General features: G+C 30.4%; 1 long non-coding RNA gene across 1 annotated transcript; it reads left to right on the forward strand.

The window, feature by feature from the left end:
* The first annotated feature begins 272 nt into the window (after positions 1 to 272).
* LOC107445160 (uncharacterized) lies at positions 273 to 18881 on the forward strand. Its single transcript, XR_001584216.3, has 3 exons — positions 273 to 611; positions 8542 to 9046; positions 16764 to 18881. It is a non-coding gene; the product is annotated as an uncharacterized lncRNA (long non-coding RNA).
* The last annotated feature ends 921 nt before the right edge of the window (positions 18882 to 19802 follow it).

Below are 19802 nucleotides of genomic sequence, written 5' to 3' on the forward strand. Positions count from 1 at the left end.
TCTTATTAGTGTTTTAGTTTTTCAGGGACTCTTTTGACGATAACTTACAACATTGTCTGTCGCAAAGTGTGGAGGTAGCAGGTTCGATTCCCGCATGAATTATATATAATAATATTCTTTGTAAAGTCTTTCTGTAATTTGTGCTTATTCTATTTACATACATATATGAGCTTGTGTGTGCAATTTGTGATTTATAATCTCTGCTTTGACATGAGTTTATAAGTCGTTCGAGCTCAGAAACCTGTGTTGCTATCGAATAAATAAAATGTGAAGTGTTTTCAGAAAAACAGTGTCACCATTGCACACCAAAAAGTTCATTCAGTAAAAATTTAACAATTTCAACCGTTTATAACGAAAGAATAAAATAAGTTGGGAAGCTCGGCAAGAATCACAGGTTTGACCATGTTTTTTTCCTGTGTTATACTATTTCTGCTAATTTTGGCTTCCTTTGACAATTTGTCTTGTGCTTATTTAATACGCATTTGAAATAAGTAGTTCATGATTATAGTGTGAATTCCAGCTTATGTAAACTAATTTGTTATGAACGTTTGTTACTTCCAATACAAATAACAAAATCATCAAAGAAAAACAAATCATTATAGAAAATGATGGTAAGTAAATGAACATTTAAACAATGATTTGACAAAAAAATGTCTTTTATTTAAACATAATGACTATTTCTCCTTTCGAAAATAACGCCATTAAACCTTATTTATAAGTAATCATATTTAATTCTTACCCGTCCATTTACTAGCAATCTTTCGATTTCAAAATGTTGCTTCTTTTTAACAATTAAATTAACTCAATATTGCTTGGAAAATTGTTTCTGATTATTTTTTAAGCGTGTATTTGACAAAGTCATATTTTATTAAAAACTTCAATTAGTTTATTTTCAGTCAGTCTATCTAATGAATTTTACAGAACCAATATTCTAACAATACAATGAAATTTATATTTTGCCTACAATTTAGATCTCTGAAAAAATTTGCTATAGCTACTGATGCATCTTGGAAAACTTTTCAAAGCTGTACTCTTAGGTTGAATTCTTTTAATGAACTTTTTAATTTGTGCTTTGTAATCTATTTACCAAAATACATCTTTCCCACGAAACATCTTTTACCCAGATTTATCTTTTCTAGTCCGTCTTGATGGACTTAATAACTGGCAAAAAATATAAAGAATTTTATTTCCAATAAAAGAATGAGGGTATATTTTATTTCATCTCTACTTTACTTTTGGAAAATATTTAAAAGCAAAAATAGTGACATCGAAAACATAATATATTTAAAAATTTTAAAAACAGTGTATTGAATAATAAACCTTTATTTTAAAAAATAAGTAATGAAAAGAAAAGAAAATCAGATTTGGTTAAAAACTTTTCCCTGGTCTCCTTATTTTAGATTGTAGTGATTTCGAAGAGTTGGGCAAGATGTATCTTAGGCGAGACATGCGAGATATATTTGGGGGAGATCCTTTCAATTTAATTTTGAAAAGTGTTTAGCTTTGTTTGTAAAATTGTTGAGCAGATCTCAAATTTTTCTTTGCAAGGATTACCATCTGGTGAAATACAATCCAACTTGTTATCTAAACGAATCATAGCCTGAGTAAGACAGCAAAAATTCGATTTTAATCATGGTAATTTTTCTAAAAAAAATGATAACTGAAAGTTGCTATACACCATCGGAAAATTGAAAAAAATTAGTATTGATATAAAATTTTCTTGATTTGACTTTTTACCGATTACAAATTCTATTTAAAATATTTTTTAATTAAATTCATTAATACAAATGTCGCTTAAACTTGCTCTTCTAAAAATATTTACCTTTTCAAATACTTTAATTATTTTACGTTTTCCGAAAATATCAGAAAATTTTGTTTCTAAAATCCTCATTCCCATGATTTGGGATAGTAAAATATAAAGAACTGATAATACAATATAAAGATATAAAAATCTGTTAGTTATATTTGATGCAATTTTTTTCTGATATATTTCGAATAATTTGATTTAGTAGTCATTTGATGATTAAATTTCAAACTCAGAAATTTTTTACTATCACTTATAATCAATTCTTTTAATCTAATACTCTCTGAATTTATGACTGCTAAATACTTTTTGCTTTTATTGATTTATACTATTCTTATAATTTGATTGAAAGTAGTCACAATGAACTCTTGTTAAATATGTTATTTAAACAAGTTGTTTGTCATTTTGTGTTCAATATAAATCAATTTTTGTTTTATTTTAAAATCAAAATTTGTTTTTTTAAGAAATAAAAAGTCATTAATTTAAAAAGAAATTGAAGTACAGTTAAAGCTCTAGGTAACAAGTACTGTTTTATTACGCGAATTCCGCTATGATAACAAGTTTCCCTTTCACTGCCAAAATGTTAATTTTAAAGATAAAAAACTATATATATAACAAGTTTTTAAGTTTAACAACGACAACAAGTTCTAGAGCTTTGCGCTCCCGTGCCGCAGGTCCTGGGTTCGATCCTCGGGACGGGCAAGGTTGACTCAGCATTTATTTCATTCCTTTCGTGGGTCGATTAATGAGTACCAAGCATGCTTGGGAACTAAACACTGGGGGTTTTCGCTTTCGGCTGACCACCTAAGAGGAACATCTGCTCCTGCACCCCAGAGCCCAAGGTCAAGAAAACTGAGATGAGCACAGTAGGCCTTGGCCCCCTATGGGTTGTCACGCCACTGAGTTTAGTTTAGTTTTTAATTTTACCGAAAAAAAGCTAAATTTAAGACCTTTTTTATATTTCTGATATCAATAAAGGAAAATAAAAACGAACATCATTTTTCTATATTATTCCCTTACAATAATTTTATTCAATTCAAATATTCTATAATATTAATTCTAATAATAATATTCAATAATACATAATCTAAAATAATCTAAATCTAAATAAAATAATCTAAACTAACATTATTAAAATATTCTAAAATATCTGTCAAGTTAGCTTGTGTAGGCTTGTGAGGTCAGTCTGAGGGTGGGTGACCACTTGGATTAGTCTGCGTAGGGATCGAGGGAGCGTGGTATTGTGATCCTCTTGCAAGTCGTCGTGCTACTGAAGCGAAGGTGCCATCCCCTCTGCAGAGCATCAAAATTGCGATGGCATGTCTTCGGATCATCTTCAGGGATGCTTCCCAGACCGTCACCAATAGCCCATTGTGAAGCTCTACTGCGACGTAAATGAACTACAACTATAGCGACAAGACATTTACATCGGCTATAATGAATTATGCTGCCATCCTTTTATACTGTAACGAACTTTTACTGCATTACTTAGTTTTCTACTCCTATTACAAATTAGTATTTCTATTTTAGATTGATCAGTATTTATACAAAAAATAATAAGTATTTGTAACTTATAATCAGCTGTATTAGTAAAAGTTCGTAACTGATACCGAAAAATTCGTACTTACCTATCTCTTAAAGAAACCATACATATGTATTAAAAAATTTATGCATTTTATTTCATTTTAATTCCCAAGTTGAAGAGCCTACTTACATTGGACTTATTACAATTTTCAAGTCAACATGACAGTCTTGTAATAATTACAAGACTGTCAATTACAGCCAAACCTATTCCTGATAGGCTAGCCTAATCGGTTAGATAAATTGCTTTTCAGGGAGGCGAGTACTCTATCACCTGATTTGTCACGATTCGATCCTTTCATATATTAATAACTAACGATCGTTGTTGTTTCTAATGCCACTTGCCATACTAGCAAGTATACTGAACATACTGAAACCGAGCCATAGTAGCTTGGTTTCACCAAGCCTGCTTTGTGAAACCGAGCAAATTTAAGGCAGAGAGTGCGTTTCTTGTTTTTCAGTGGCGCCATCTATGACCAAGAATTCGACTTCTGCCATGTCATACGTCGCACCCGTTTATAGAGCGGACCCATTCATACATCCATTCATTCATTCACAGATCGTAATCTTGATCTGAATTAGAGAACGATCGATCTCCAATCCAGTACCCAAAGAGGTATTGATTTGTTATGGGAACATGGAGGACTTTTGCGACTCGACAGATTTAACGTGCATCAGTCACTTTACTACACGGGGACTTTGGCCGGCGGGGTTCGAGCCCACGAACTCTCGGACATGGCCTAGCGCCCTACCGACCAGGCTATCCCGGACCCACTAACGATCGTAAAATGTGTTTACTAAATATAAGAATTTCATAATTCAGAGTTGTGATTTGTGGCCCCTATTGCATCAGGCATGAAATATGAACCTTACACCCATCCACCACAAGGTGGCAAAATTGGAAGCCCAACCCTCCATGCTGGAAATATTACAAAAGTTTTGCATCAATATCCTGTTGTATAATCCCTTTTGAACAATTGAAAATCAAAACCATTTGTATTTTAAAGCTGCAACAATAGTCTTATCTTAATCTTAAGGAAATTTTTGGAAATAAATTTTTTTTGAATTATTTAAAAATCTGTCTTCGAGGTGTACACATTAGTTACAGCAATTTAATTATAACAACAGTAATTGCAAACACCGTTTTTAATAAATTATAAGTGTACTCCATTTTCGAACTTTCTATATTCAATACTATATTCTTTCTATATTCAACTAGACGAGTAGTTCATGATTTTCATTAGTTCCTGCAGTAGAACGCCAAACAACAATTCCACCAAAATTTGTCAGAAAACATCAGCAGTGAATCAGGCGGCCCCATTATTGCGGAACCCCCACTCTATTCGGAAGAATAGAACATATTAAATTTGCCTGAACAGCATGTTTGAAGGGAAAATGCTGGAACTTGATGAATTAACGGCATTCGTCAAATACAAAACAATTAGCCTATTATTACTGTCATAGGCAGATCTGTGGAATCCCAATCCATGAATACTTATTGTTATACTAAGTCTGTGAATAGAGCTATTATATATTTGAACTGGGAATATCGCATAGTGGAATTCAAAGACATAAAAGACAAGTTTAGAAAACGATTCTGGAGAAAAGCTAATAAATAATATTCTAAAGAATATTTTACCTGCAGTTTAAAAATGTATCTAAATCATTATAAAACATTGCAAGCATAAATAATAAAAAATGCTTGTGTGTTTGAAAAAAGTTAAAAATCTTGAATTTTAAAATATTTTTTGATACATGCTAGAATAGGAACTGTGTCTGCCAGGTTTGATGCTGTTAAACTAAAAGTTCAAAAGCTGTTAAACAAAAGTTTTATTTTGTGTCAAGTATGTTAGTGTTTGCTTTCATTACATAGGTCACGGGGTCTTCAAGCTTTTTTTTTAAAAAAATTGCCAAAGGGGCTACACTGTCTAAGTTCCAAAGAGCTTTACAACGAAGGTGTTACTTAAATGCTTAAAGAGATCATCCTCTAGCTCTAAACATTTAAGAAAAACTGTCAATTTCTCATGGAGGTCGGATAATTTTAAGCATTTTTCCAAGGAATTTTAAATTTCCTCTTCCCTTTTAGTATAGTATTTTGTCTTATTCACCTAGCTGGCTCATTATAAGTGAAACCTCTCGAGAGCGACATCAACCGCTCTCTGTTCCACAGGAAAATGGTCGTTAATGGAGGTTACCTGCATTGACTTCATAATGTTCTCCAAGGTACATGATTTTCCCCGAACGATTTTAATTTTACTCAGTGTCATTTTCTCGGTGCAGGAAATGCCACTTCATGTTGGAGCCATGAAAACCGGATTAATGAATAAACTTTAGCTTCAATAAAAATGACCCCTACTGATATAATTACGTGTAAAAACAAATTTACCAATTATGAGAGATAGAACTATTTTAAATAAATAAACAATTATGTTTTTTTGTTTAAATTTGTATTTAATTTTGTATCATAAAAATCATTTACACCATACATCATAAAATCTAAAGCTTGTCTGTTTGATGTGCTTAGTTTTTTCTAAAACAATTTATTTTCCTAATTTAATTTTTAACTCTAAAAATAAATAATTGATAACATCGACTTTAGTGCACTCTGACTGTAAAATGAGGATATAAATCTTTTTCAGAGATTGTCAGAAAGAGTTTTGTAAGTAACAGCCTCACAAATATTTTGAATACATTTTAATCTACTTATTTGTTTTGTTAATTTTTTTTGTTTTGATATGTTCGTGTATCCTTAATTAACCTTTTCCGCATTGGAAGCGAAGGATTGCTCGGTCACTGGTAGAGGTTTTGTTGGTCTCTCTTGAAGGTTTTCTTAACACAAAATCTGTGGAGAAAATTCTCCCAAAAGTGGTCATAACTAGAGGTGGTCTTTTCTTCAGGTTTCACTGTATCAACATGATACAAGTGCAAATTTTATTGAGATCTCGAATGTCCATGGTGGGAGATTACGTCACATATTTAGGACATATTTTATATAACTACTTAAAAGGAAAATGCTAAATTTCTTTTTGTTTATCAGTTATTTTCTGAATGCTATTTTGTAAGATTTACTCCAGTTGTAAATTTTAAAATATAATAAAGATAAACTGAGGTACGCCAGATTAGTTAATCTGGAGGGTAGTTTAGAAAACTCCTCCAGACACAGACTACGTAAAAATTTTTGTATTAGGCACAACAGAGTTGCTTTTGAATCGTTGTGCCAGCAAATTCCATATTCAAACAACAAGCAAAAGCAAATGCAGTTTAAATATAATTTAATCTGAAATAATAGGCCGTGATAGCCTGGTTGGTAGGGCACTGGGCCCATGTCCAAGAGTTCGTGGGTTCGATCCCCACCGGCTGAAGACTCCCCGTGTAGTAAATGGTGACTGATGCACGTTAAATCTGTCGAGTCTCAAAGTCCTCCATGTTCCCATAACAAATCAATACCTCTGGGGGGATCCAGGAGTTTCCTTGTCTTCTGGATTGGTTCAAAATTACAAGGCTACGGAGTTGAACATTAGCAGTCGTAATCCCAAAATTAGGTCGGCTGTTCAACGACGTATATAAAATAAAAAAATCTGAAATAATGTGCAATATTTAAGCTGAAAACAGACAACTGGTACCAGCCGAAAGAGTTGCAGAATCAAAGCTGATTTAGTGTTATAAACAGTATCATCAGTGCCTTCATCTAATTATACTGTACTTGTTAATGGTACCAAAACCTGTAAAGGAATTAATTTACTTGGCTGTACCGAAACCCTTCGGAATTTTCGTAATCAAGACAAGAAGTAGATCGATAATTCCACTAATGAGTATAACAAAATTGTTGAATGTAAATTTCATTTCGGCGCAGAATTTTTCACCTATTTCTTTCTTTCTTTTTTCAAAAAACAGTTGTGTTCCCATTTATATTTTTGAACTTTGTTAAAATTTATTTCATAAAACTATTTTTTATAGTTTATTATTATTTGTCTTCTTAAATAATTTTCAATCAAACTAGTTAGTTTAATTTACCTTGAATAAACTTTTTGAAAAAAATTTTTATACTTGAAAATTTTTAAAAGTTCCTTATTTATTATTTTAATGCCCTTCTTTAAAGTTTAGTCAACCCTTGAAGTCTCAATTAACAAGCAGAAAGAATTTGATTTCAGCATTTGCAGCTTTTTTTTTTCCTTTCACTTAAACTCCAGCGCCACGACACCACCAGTATACTTTTTTATGGTCAGAATGTAACCGTAACAGTAGTACAGACATTTCAGTTTTTTATGCCATTCACTTTTTAAATACAATCAACCTCGTTTACTTTAAAATACGTATAATTAATATATATATATATTTAAAGAAACCATACATATGTATTAAAAAATTTATGCATTTTATTTCATTTTAATTCCCAAGTTGAAGAGCCTACTTACATTGGNTTTCTTAAATTTAATGCTAAGTATATATATTGTTGGTTTTTTTTATGCAATGATTATGAATATTTAATTTAGGTTAGGTCAGTTACCTTCATTCGTTTTTTTTTCTAAGTAAAAATAAAACGGGGAAACCGACCTTTTTCATAAAAAAGAAACTACGATTTCTATTTTGAAAATGGGGTACGTACTTTCAATCAATTTATGATCAAATCTTTATTAAAAAGTCTGTTCACCTGGAATAAAAAATGTGACAGTCTCGTTAGTCTTAAAATGTAAATATTGATTTCTTTTTACTAAATAAGTTAAATGGAAGCATAGCATTTTCTCACTTTTTTTGTCCTTTTTTCTTGTGTGTGCTACCATACCATAATGATGACTTTTGGTTTATATTTTCAGAATCATAAATAAATAACTCTGCACTTAGGAGTCACGAATTAATTTTTAATTGAGATACTACGTTTTCGACCACTGGCCAATCAGTAAAAGCAATAAATAGATCAAATAAAAATCAATGTAATTTAGCAGGAAATTTAACGACGGTTCTTAAAGCGAAATATGAATACAATACGTCAAGACAAATAAGCTGATTATTTATTTATTTTTATTACCTTTGCACTTCCAGAGTTTATTTCAATCTTAAATAATAACAAACGACCGCTAACGTGCTTAGTTCATGACTTCATTTTATGAAAGACATTTTATGACTTAATTTTAAACTCATTGTTTTTGAACTTTTAGGATGTATGTAGGGTACAGCATAAGAATTGAGAATTGCACTTTTGAAATGCAGAAATTGAGAAATTTCCTTATCGAAAATATCAGGAAAAAGTGGTAGCAGACATATTAGGTTTGAATTGACACAAGGAAGTGATAGAAAACATTCACTGGAGGCATCACCCAGTCATGGCCAAGAACCTAGTTCCATTTTTAAGGTATGACAGTTATGGTATGAATGCCACATAATTTTGATCCCGATCAGACGGCGTGGACAGCGCCTGAGTTGGTACCCCTCTCTCCAATCTTCCTCTCTACAATCACCGAGAGGACTTTCAGCGACGATAGATTTAAAATGCTTCTTGATGCGTATATACGCTGATTATTTTCTCGGCTGTCAGGATCGAACTCAAAACCCCAGCTCTCCACCAGCGGTGTGAGCAAAGTTATCGATGTCTGACGCCAATACCGAAGAATTAATTGCCTTAAAAGGAGAAGTGTTGTAATTGGTGGAGGTAGGCAAAGAAAGGTAAGATTTAAAAATATCGAATTTGAATACCTTTTACTGTGCGACTAAATTGTATAATAAATTGTGTAGTCGTCATTTTATTGAAAATGGAATTAGAAAATTAAATGCGAATTTAAGGATTAAAAGAAATTAATAACCAAGAAAATATGCATTGCCTATAATCTTATAACACTCATTTCACTAAAAAATGAAAAAATATTTATTCATTTTTCAAAGAGTGAATCCATATTTTAGAATGTATTTTTCAGCAAAAATTTATTTTGCGTTGAAATATAAAGCTTTTTATACAAACTTGTTTAAAAATCATATTATTAACGAAAAAGTATAATTCACAGTTGAGCTTTTTTGAGTGAGCTCAATCTTTAACTGTTAAAATAATTTAATTTCACGATGTAATAAATTTAAATTTTAGTGGTCTTAATCGTCGATTGAATGCCTGTGCATGCCTCTGCCTGTTACACCAGAGAGTCTTGCCTGACAGCGATTTTCCAATTCAGCGGCGTTTAACGACCCGCTTTCCTCTTTGGCCTTTTTCAGTTGAACTTAATTTTTTTTTTTTAGTTCAGTCACAAAATTTAAAAGAAATAAAGGTTTGCATTATAATGGCGACCAAGAGAAAAATCTCCAAAAAAGAGAACGAGTTGCTAAAGGCAACTGTGTTGTAAATTAGCTGTTCGGCAATAGTGGTTTGCTCGGCAAGTCCCTCATGCCAGGCAGCTAATCCCTAGGTGCTGAATGACCTTGCCACACTATGCATTGCTGACTCTACGTGCTCGTGGTACACGATATCTTTAAGAGCTTCCTAAAGATATAAATCATAGTTTGATGAAACACGTGTGTTAAAGAGAGAATCATCAAGCATGCTAGATGCATAGTAGCATTACCAGTAGTGGAATGCAAAGCATCACCTAGTGGCATTCAATTTACATTTTAGATCATGGATTACCTCACTATTTTCAATTCTTACGATGAAACATTTGTCACAACATTTTGAAACTCTTTGTATATTAAAGGTGGACATTACAAAACACCTTGCATTTCTCTCCTGCATATCCTGTTCTGCATATATCATAGAATTTAAGTTATCATTCCCTAGGGGTTCAATAACAATATGATCGGATTGCTAGTCTAGATAATGGTGTAGGATTTCAATCGGCCTCCATTCGTAAACATTTTTTCTTTAACTTTGTTTAGTTTGAATTTGTAAATTAATAGTTAAAAGTTTTTCTGTCCTTCATTTTAAATCCTATATTTAAATCAGAATTCTAATTTCCAGTATCATCAAATCTTTTTAGCTTCCGAATTTTTTACTATGTAATAACTGCTTGCAATTTGAATATATAGGAGTAGTTTCAAGATTTGTAAATATCTGAGGTGTTTTTTTTTAAAGTAAAAAAAAATCCTTGAATAAATCAAGAATAAAATGCATCATAAAAATGAGAAATAGTACGCCATAAAAAACTGCTGGTGCGTTTGAAACGCAACAAACAAGATGACCTGGCATTGTCGGCATTTTACAATTGCAGCTTTTGAAGGGTGGATTGATTTGTGTCATGGCCAGGAATAAGAAATCATCTGACCAGTGAGGGCAGATAAATTTTGATCCTCACCTAAATTTCATTCATTTTCGCTTTGATTATTCATTTGTTTAAAATGATATTCCATTTAATATAAGATTTTTCTTAATTACTTTTCATTGATAGAACATGAAAAATAATATTTTCATTCCCATATATGGAAGAAGAAAAATAATCTGTTAATAATTGAATAACATTTTAATTGAAAGGAAAGTAATTAAAATTTAGTTAACTAAATCTGGTCCTTCAACATTAAGGAAAATTATTCTCTAAAACATTTTTTACAGAGTTTCCTTTAAATAGTTATTTAGCGACGATTCAAAGGGTCAACATGGTTTTAATTTCGCTGAGCAACTGTCAATGTACAATTTTCATCGATTTTTTATAAATTGTCTAAAATTTAAGTTAGGATTCTGATTTTTTTTACTGGAGTTTAAAACGAAACGTTATTTAAATGCAAACACTTTTGTAGGGCAATGCAAAGAATTTTGATAATTTAATTATCTTCAGAGTTAAATATGAAAAAAAAAAAGATATATGTCTTACGCACATGATTAAGGGCTTAAAAATCATGTTGAAGACTTCAAACAACTTTTTATGGGCAGTCAAATATGCTGTTCTTTGAACCATTCTAGCTCAAAGAAATTAAAAAATTAAAAATACTTTTTAAGATATAAAAGATTTTTTTTTTGGTATTTCATAATAAGAACTGTTTTGACCCCCAAAAATATAAAATATTTACTAATATCCGATTGAATATACCAAATACCAATATCCAAGTATCTAAAATATTAAATAATATGTCATGTGGTCAAATTACCAAGTTTCAATTTATTTTTAGCCAAAATTTATCTTCAAAAGGATATTTGACGGCACCGAGCATGTACTAACAAAAATTTTGCAACACCCTTTCTTATTTTTTCATTTTTTTAAATTTTATTTTTAATTTATTATGAATTTTTTTTGTTGTTTCAAATGTGCCTTAATAGATTAGAGTAGTGTACGTGAAAAGTTGAGTAGAAAAAAATATTTAAATACTAGAATTTCTTTGCAGCTCTTCACGGTTCAATGCATGCGCAAAAAATTCTTAAGCGTTTTTTCTGGAAGCTATATTTTCAAGTTGGCTGGTCTCTTAAATCGAACAAATCTTTTTCAAACGACTTCAAATTTAAACTTTATGCTTAACACTACGTTTTTTACATAAAAATACAAAGATTTTTTCTTAAATTTAATGCTAAGTTTTTTTTGCACAACTAGGCTCACAATTAAATTTTTGCATAAATTTTGGGATATTCTCTATTTTAGGAAAATGTTCTCAAATATTAAGTTTGTCAATTTTACGTAAAAATATATATTTATGAAAATTTACTGGTGTTCTTCATTACACTTGAATAGTATAGGTAATAGTATAGGTAAAATTATTTGTATAGGTAATTAATTGGAGCACCTCTGATTTTCTTCCTTTTTGATATAACTAAACTGTTCATTTATCTTTCGAGTTATGTAAAAAGATCAGATTACAACAATAAACATCAGACTTCATGACGTTAAAACCGAAATTGTTCTTGTAATTGATGAAATAAGAGCAGATTTATGAGGAAATGTAGCAGCTTTATATTGCCAACAATTTAAAGTTCATAATTCAATATTTAAAAAGTATGTGAGAGGTGTTTATTTTCCCGAAGTCAATTTTAAATAAAATTTAATACTCTAATATCTTAAAATTATTAAAAAAAACACACGCACACATTCATGACATATATTATGTTTTTATTTAAAACTGAAAATAAATAGCTTTCATTTTAATAATTTTTTTTTATGTAACAATATATGAATACTGAATCGCTTTTTTAGAGTAGGGGTGTAACCACTTACCATTTTTGATTACGATTTCTTTTTATTAGAATGGGAGAAATAGCTCATAATTTAGAATGTTTTTTTAATATTAATAAGACTGTTATTATATTAATAAAGGTGTTTGATATCTTACAAATATGAAGAAAAGTATGATACACAAAGTAATTTTCTTTAGATCCATATTCTATACAAGCATATTTTTCGCATAGATACATTATTAAATTTTTTTTACGCCTCACGTGTAGGGTCAAAATATATATATATAAAATAATTAATTTTTTAAACATTTCAGGTAATTTAAACGTCTTATATTTTTTTCACAATCACGAGAGTTTCCCCACGATAATTTAGAAAGAATAGCTTTTTCCCATATTTTATACATCCTAAATAATATTATGAGATGAAATCTATATAAATGGAGCAGTGTGTTTATATGTATGTATTCTATACAAATTCGCAATTTTAAACTGATCCGCACATTTGATCCCTTTACATTTTGATCTAATGATCAGATTTTATCCCCTCAGGTTTAAAATTTTATGGTTCGAGGAGGTGACGTCAAATATGCTAATTAATTTCTGCAGACGATATTTTTTAAGTTACGAAGTCAGAAAGAAAAGTTCTTTCTCTAAATAAACATACCGTTTTTTCGATGAATTTGGATTTCTGACTACCAAAATATAGGGTGCAGCCGCAATTCAGGTAATTTAATCCCAATAGTTTGGTCAGGAGAGCGATCGAAAGTTTGGATCTCTTAATGTTAATTTTACTTTTTGTGTATTTAGCCATACCTCAAGAATTTTTAAAGCAAGCAGAAAAGTTTTGCTCACAATTGTAAAATTCGTTTATCAAAGATAATTACATGCAAACATAGCTTGTAATAAGTATTTATTATTTTTCATTGTTTTATTTACAGTCGAAAAAATTTTGACTTGCAAGCTATACAATTTTGCATCATTCTAAAGAATGTAATTTAATATTTCAAAATACAAAATTTGAACGAAATCGGCAAAATAATTTATGAGAAATGGAATTTTTAAAAAGTCATGAATTCAAAATTTGATTTCTCAGAAATTATTCGACCTGTTTTGTTTCCCAGACAGTGGCTGCCCCCTTTATTTTGAGGGTATGAAATTCAAATCCACCGAAAAAAGGTATACATTTATTCAGAGAACGTTTTTGTGTCTGATTTCGTAATTTAAAATATCGTCTGCAAAAATTAATTAGTATATTTGTGGTTACCCTCTGGAACTATTAAGCTTGAGTCCTAGTGTGTCAAAATTAAAGATCCACAGTTATTCAGGGTGGTCCGTTTTTTTGGCACACTGTACGCCAAAAATTATTGTTCTGTATTTTGTGTATTTCTCACTGTAAACACGGTTCAAAAACTTTAAAACTCTCTCCGATCACCGTTGCGCCCTCTCTACATTACAAATAAAACAGTTTTTCATGGGGTTTGCTAAATATTTAATAGTATGAGTTATTTGCTAGCTTGCAGCTCTAATCAATGGAAAATTAGTCTTGTTGCACGCTTTTATGAATTATTCATTTTCGGTCGTTTCCTACTTTAAGTTATGACTGAAATCTACATTAATAATTTCACAATATATGGTAATGACGTCACCAAATTTCTTTATCAAAAGATGTCTGATTATTTTAACACCACATTTTCATTGATACTTATGCTTTAAGAGCGCGTGTTTCCATAAACTTAAATAATGGAAACTTAACAAGGTATAATAAAATAAAATAGTAACCATAAGAGCTGTAAAAAATTACCATTTCGCAATATACATCAATGATGCTTAATTAATTTTGTAATAATTAAAATTTTAAAAAAAATTTGTACTACGACACTATATTAATGTTGAAAAGGTATTTCATTTAGGAAAGTCATAATATATCACCTTATTATTGACGTAAATGTTGCTTAATTATTTTTATCAATAGGTACTACTGATATTATCTTAATTGGCGTTTTTTAATAGGTACTAAATATGCTAATATTGGTACCAAGATAGCTACAATAGGTTTAGTGGAAATAGGTTTTTTACGGCTCCCCGAGCGGGACAAATACTGGAGAAAATTGTTTATTATGGCACTTTTTGAATATCAGAATCGGACCTCATCCAGTAGCATTATGCCAAATGGCACTAATTATAATTAATCTTTATTTTGATGGGATGATAATGAACTTGATAACGTAAAGCCACCGGGAAAAGAGAAATAATAATAGTTAAAGATTGTAATTGTTTTAGCTTATTTGAATTGGTATATATCTTTCAGTTTTGTGCCTGATATCGTAGTGTTGATTCACACCTATTTATCGACTATTATTTTTTTCCACCCCGATGAATGTGTATTCAGATAGTTGATCATAAATTTAAAAAAAAGACGAATGATAGTCTGAAATAAGTGAATATTAATAATTGCCTACGCATTAGTATAGATAACCTCTTATCCGCTTAAACAGTTGCTTGTTTCGAAAAAGTTGGTTTCAATGCCAATAAAAAACGATATTATCTTATCAAAATCATAAACCCACGTATTATTATCAAGTCTATAGTGCGTTTTAGTTGAATAAAAAACAATAAAATTTCTTTCGAAAGTAAAAAAAAAATGTTTTCATTCAGTGATGATTTAATTTGAGAAGAAAACAAAAGATTTTTTCTTATTCATTATTAATAATGCTCTGATAAAAAGCAAGCAATTTTGCTTTCATCACACAGTGTCAAATCTTTATAAATGGGAAACAATTGAAGTTTTACTGTTGAAATTTATTTTTATTGGTAACATAAGAAATATACGAATATTATATTATATCTAAAAATAACATGGTATCAGAAATAATAAAAAAAAGTACTCATTTTCCTCAACAAGTTAATCGTCTATCTCAGTTGACTACGAAAGCTATGTCCCGCAAGTGGTCAACTTACACAGATTGATTACTTACATTAAAACTTTTTAACGATGAACTCAGTTGTACAAACTACACTGATTGTGAGTTCATTGTTAAAAAGTTGCACTTAAAGTTTTAAAATTTGCTGACTAATAAATGCAAATTACCTATAATTTTTGCTAATTAGGCAGTACAATATGTAATTTGGTATGTGAGGTTTTTTTAAAAAATTTATTTGGTCTATACTTGTTAGTAAGGTTTAAAAAACGTTACCTTTCTAACGAGCACTTTTTCTAAAACCTCTCAAAGGTAAACAATTATCCGGAAATGCTTTTATTTTTATAAATTTTACTTTCAAAGGTTCCGTACCGCTAAGTTTAAAAATATACAATTTTATGTCTTAAAAAAGAAATCTTTGTATTTTTTGTCTGAAATATCTATATAATATTAAAATTTTATGATTTAGAATGGATAAAAACCAGTTTTTATGTATAAACTTTACTTTTGAAGATTTGGCATGGTTTGTCAATAACTCTCTGGATTAACTACGCTGAATCTCAATAGTTGCATTTCATATAAATTTTAATTGTTTTTATTGCTTTCAGCTTTTTAATGATTCATGAATATTTGAAACTGAAACACCAAATATCAGAATCAGAATACAATAATATCAGAATAAGTTCAAAAATCCTGTGCAGAAAAATAAGCATTATTTGTCCGTTCTAAATACTTCTACAACAGCCAAAATCTAGCATAACTTAGTTATATCTAATAGCAAAAACTATTTTCGCATTTGAATTAGTCTACCACATTTAGTTATAGAAAGTGAAAAGAAATTAGAGGTAACAAATAAAAAATTCTTGATAATTTTGTTTTAGTGGAGGGCAAACTCAAGGCATGCTTGCTGTAATGTGACACGGCGAGGTTTCAACAGCTTCCCTAAAAGAGTTATTGAAAATTTTGAGAAATAATATAATAATTTCTTTTTAAGAAACTTTGTCAAAATTTGTAAAAAGCCAACTAATGTTGCTCTAAATAAGCCATCCTAATTACATTAAATTTTTAAATTTGTGTAAGTTGACCACTTACGGCACATTGCTTCAGTGATCAACTCAGGCAGGCGATCAACTTATAGAGGAAAACAAGACAGTACTTTTTTATTATGCTAGTTTTTTTTACAAACCTATTTGTAACAAAAAGGTTTGTAAATGCACTTAAGTGTAAGTGCCATTAATAAGTGTTGTAAGTGTTAATAATTTCCCGTATAGTCAACTTATAAAAAGGTTAGATTTTATTAATAATATTATTAATAATATTTTATAACTGGCATTGAACAGCCGACCCAATTCTGATCTTACGATCAACAATTTTTTTTACTCCGTAGCCAACCCAGAAGACAAGGGAACTCTGGATCAAACATTGGGACAAACTACTAGCCTTTGTAGAGGACTCTTAGATACAACTAACCCGCATTTGCGTTACACGGAAAAGAAAATTGCTGAAAACTCCCATGGTTAGCCCGTTGACAAGGGGATTCTAACCCATGATCCGTCCACCTCTGAGGATATTCTACATCAGCAGCGTGGTTGGTGCGAGCCAGGAGCAGCATTCGTATCAACCAACCACCACTGGGATAAGTCCCAGGTACACCTCATTGGAAGGCGAACGCTCCATCCTCTCATTTACCGCGGGTCGATAATTATTAATAATATTAAAATTATAAAAATAAGCATTTTTTACTAGATTATGTAGAAATGATTGGAAATGCTATAAGGGAAAAGATAATTTCATCGAATCTAATCAGAACATTATCGACTAATGTATTAAATATCAAATACGAGTATTATAAGCACGTTTTAAGATAAATATGTATTTGAATTTCTTCAATACCACAAAATTTTGAAAAAGACCCTGTAATACCCTTGATTTTTTTAAATTTGTGTTGTATTTCGGTTTCGCAACTTGTGATTCCAGACTACTTCTGTAATATTGACATACTTTTTAAATGTGAAATCAAAGGCGTTGTCTTCCTCTTTTTTTTTTATTCGATACAATATTTTCTAAAAATACCTCAATAAATGATGGCTGGCATTCCTGCCTTCTCATTCCTGAATTTGATCTTTAATTTGATTTATCCGTTTAAAATGTCTTGCATTCTCTCTTGAACTTTCACATTCTTTCACATTTCCTTCCACGATGTCGTAATTTAAGGAAATATCTCGACTCGAATGTGGTAAGGGGAACTTATTCAGCAAAACTTAGTTGAGGAATTTTGGATCAACTAGTAAATAGCTTTTAAAAGTTCAGAGGGACCAGACATGGTTTCTTCATTTTATTCAAGACTAGTTGAATACCTGTTCTTCGTCCAGGATGAAAAAAAGTACATCTATATTAAGAAAAGAAAGAGTTCGCGTGGGTCTGTTTGCGTTTGTGTGTATTTCTAATAACTCCAAAGCCGTTTGCGCTAGAGTTCTGAAGTTTGGACAGCAGGTAAAAGAATAAATTTTAGCCTCCGTTCCCAGAAATTGTTCAGAAATTTCAATCGAACGATTTAGTTCGAGACAGACGAATGAAAAATGGAATTTTCTCACTGATTTAGTGAAAGCCAATGTTTTAAATTAAACTAGAAACGATTCAGTTCGTTCAGACGATTAAGATTTATGATGTTGGTTAGCTTATAGCTCTAATCAAAAAAGTTTTTTATTGCACGTTTCATAATGCTTGTCTTTTATACATTGTGTTATTATCTAAATGATTAAAGTGATCGTGGTAGCGTAGGCGGAATATATCACTAAATTAGAATTTCTATCTGAAACCATCTAAAGCTATCTGAAACCACTTGTTTATTTTGATTATAGTAATGCTTTCAAAAAGTGTTAATGAAAGAAAATAATAATTCAAAATCAACGTTAGTTGAAATTAAAAAAAGTATGGTTTGTACTGAAAACCAAAATCAAGAAGAAATGGTACTAATTCGCTGAGAAAAAGCGTAAAAAAAAATCCAATTGATGCCAATCATACTTGATTAATTTTGGCAATAGGTACTTAGCAAAATTAAGAAATAGGCTATGTACTAAAAAGCAAAATTAAGGGAGAAAATGTATTTATTCGTTATGGGGATTCGTAAAAAATCGCAATATTGTTACATTTTAACTTTATTTAATTTTGGTAATAGGCTCTTCTGGTATTATGGTCATTGAGACAGTTTTAATAGGTACCAAATGTATTCTTATCATGTATTTTTATAATGTATTTTTGTAATGTATTTTTATAATTGATACTGTGGAAGTAAAATTTTATGGCCCCTCGATAAAAGTTCATTAGAAAATCGGTTGATTGTGATAGATTTTAAATATCAGAAGTTAAATACCTCGAGCGGTAGCATTAGGACAGAGGATCCTGAATACAGATATTCTTTATTTTGATAGAATGAACAACTAAAACATGTTTCACTTAATGTAATAATGTAAAAGCACCGGGAAGGGTAACATATGATAATAAATAAAAAAGATATAGCAGATGTTTCAGCTTTATTATTTGTGTTAGTATTGGTCTTTTAGTTTTGTGCTTGATTTCGTTATGTTGTCCAGCACTACAACAGGGATTCTTTTTTCCCACCCCTTACGAAGAACGGATATTCCGTTAGTAATCACTAAATTAATACTGAACGATACTACGAAATCATTCTCAAAGCTGGAAAATATATATCGACATGATTAATACAGATTAATATCATTTTCTTATGGGTTTTTTATTTTCTGATGTTATCTTAAAAGTGTTTTTGATACAACTAAATCAGTTTAAAAGAATAAAAAGAGATGAAAGAGAGTTTGGGTTTGGGTTATAGCCAGGGTTTAATGACTTTTTTTACTTGGAACTCAATTCCATTTTATGGCAATTTGTAGTGTAAACGAAACTGAAAGCATATTTTAGCTAAACAGAGCTCAGAACAGATTTATCAAAAAATGTCTTCAATTATAATCCAAAATTTCGCTCAAGCCAAACATGATCCATTTGTTCGTTTTTCAGTTGAGAATTTATATTTTCCTATTTAAGGAAACCCGTATTTTAGAAGATGTTTTGAAATAAATTTATGGAAGAACTCTCGTATATTCTATTAGTTCAGACTTCACAACAAACAGCCATTTGGAAGAAGAGTGTAAAAATTGTAGTAAAGGTAGCTTACGTAGGAGATTTAACGTTAAGCAAATTTACAGTAAATTCGCGTGATTCTTTGGTTCTAGTTTCATCAATATACATATTCTGCAGAGTAAAGTTGGAAAAAAGAGCTTTAAGAAATATTTCTTTTATAATGATTAGAAAATGCAGTTTTAGCTGTTTAATTATAGACTGGTACTTAGACTATTGCAGAGATTAAGAGTCTTTTCAAGTGGGATCGAGAGAGCGATATCCTCTTCAAAAC

The sequence above is a fragment of the Parasteatoda tepidariorum genome, chromosome 7, assembly GCF_043381705.1.
Source record: "Parasteatoda tepidariorum isolate YZ-2023 chromosome 7, CAS_Ptep_4.0, whole genome shotgun sequence".
NCBI lineage: Eukaryota > Metazoa > Arthropoda > Arachnida > Araneae > Theridiidae > Parasteatoda > Parasteatoda tepidariorum.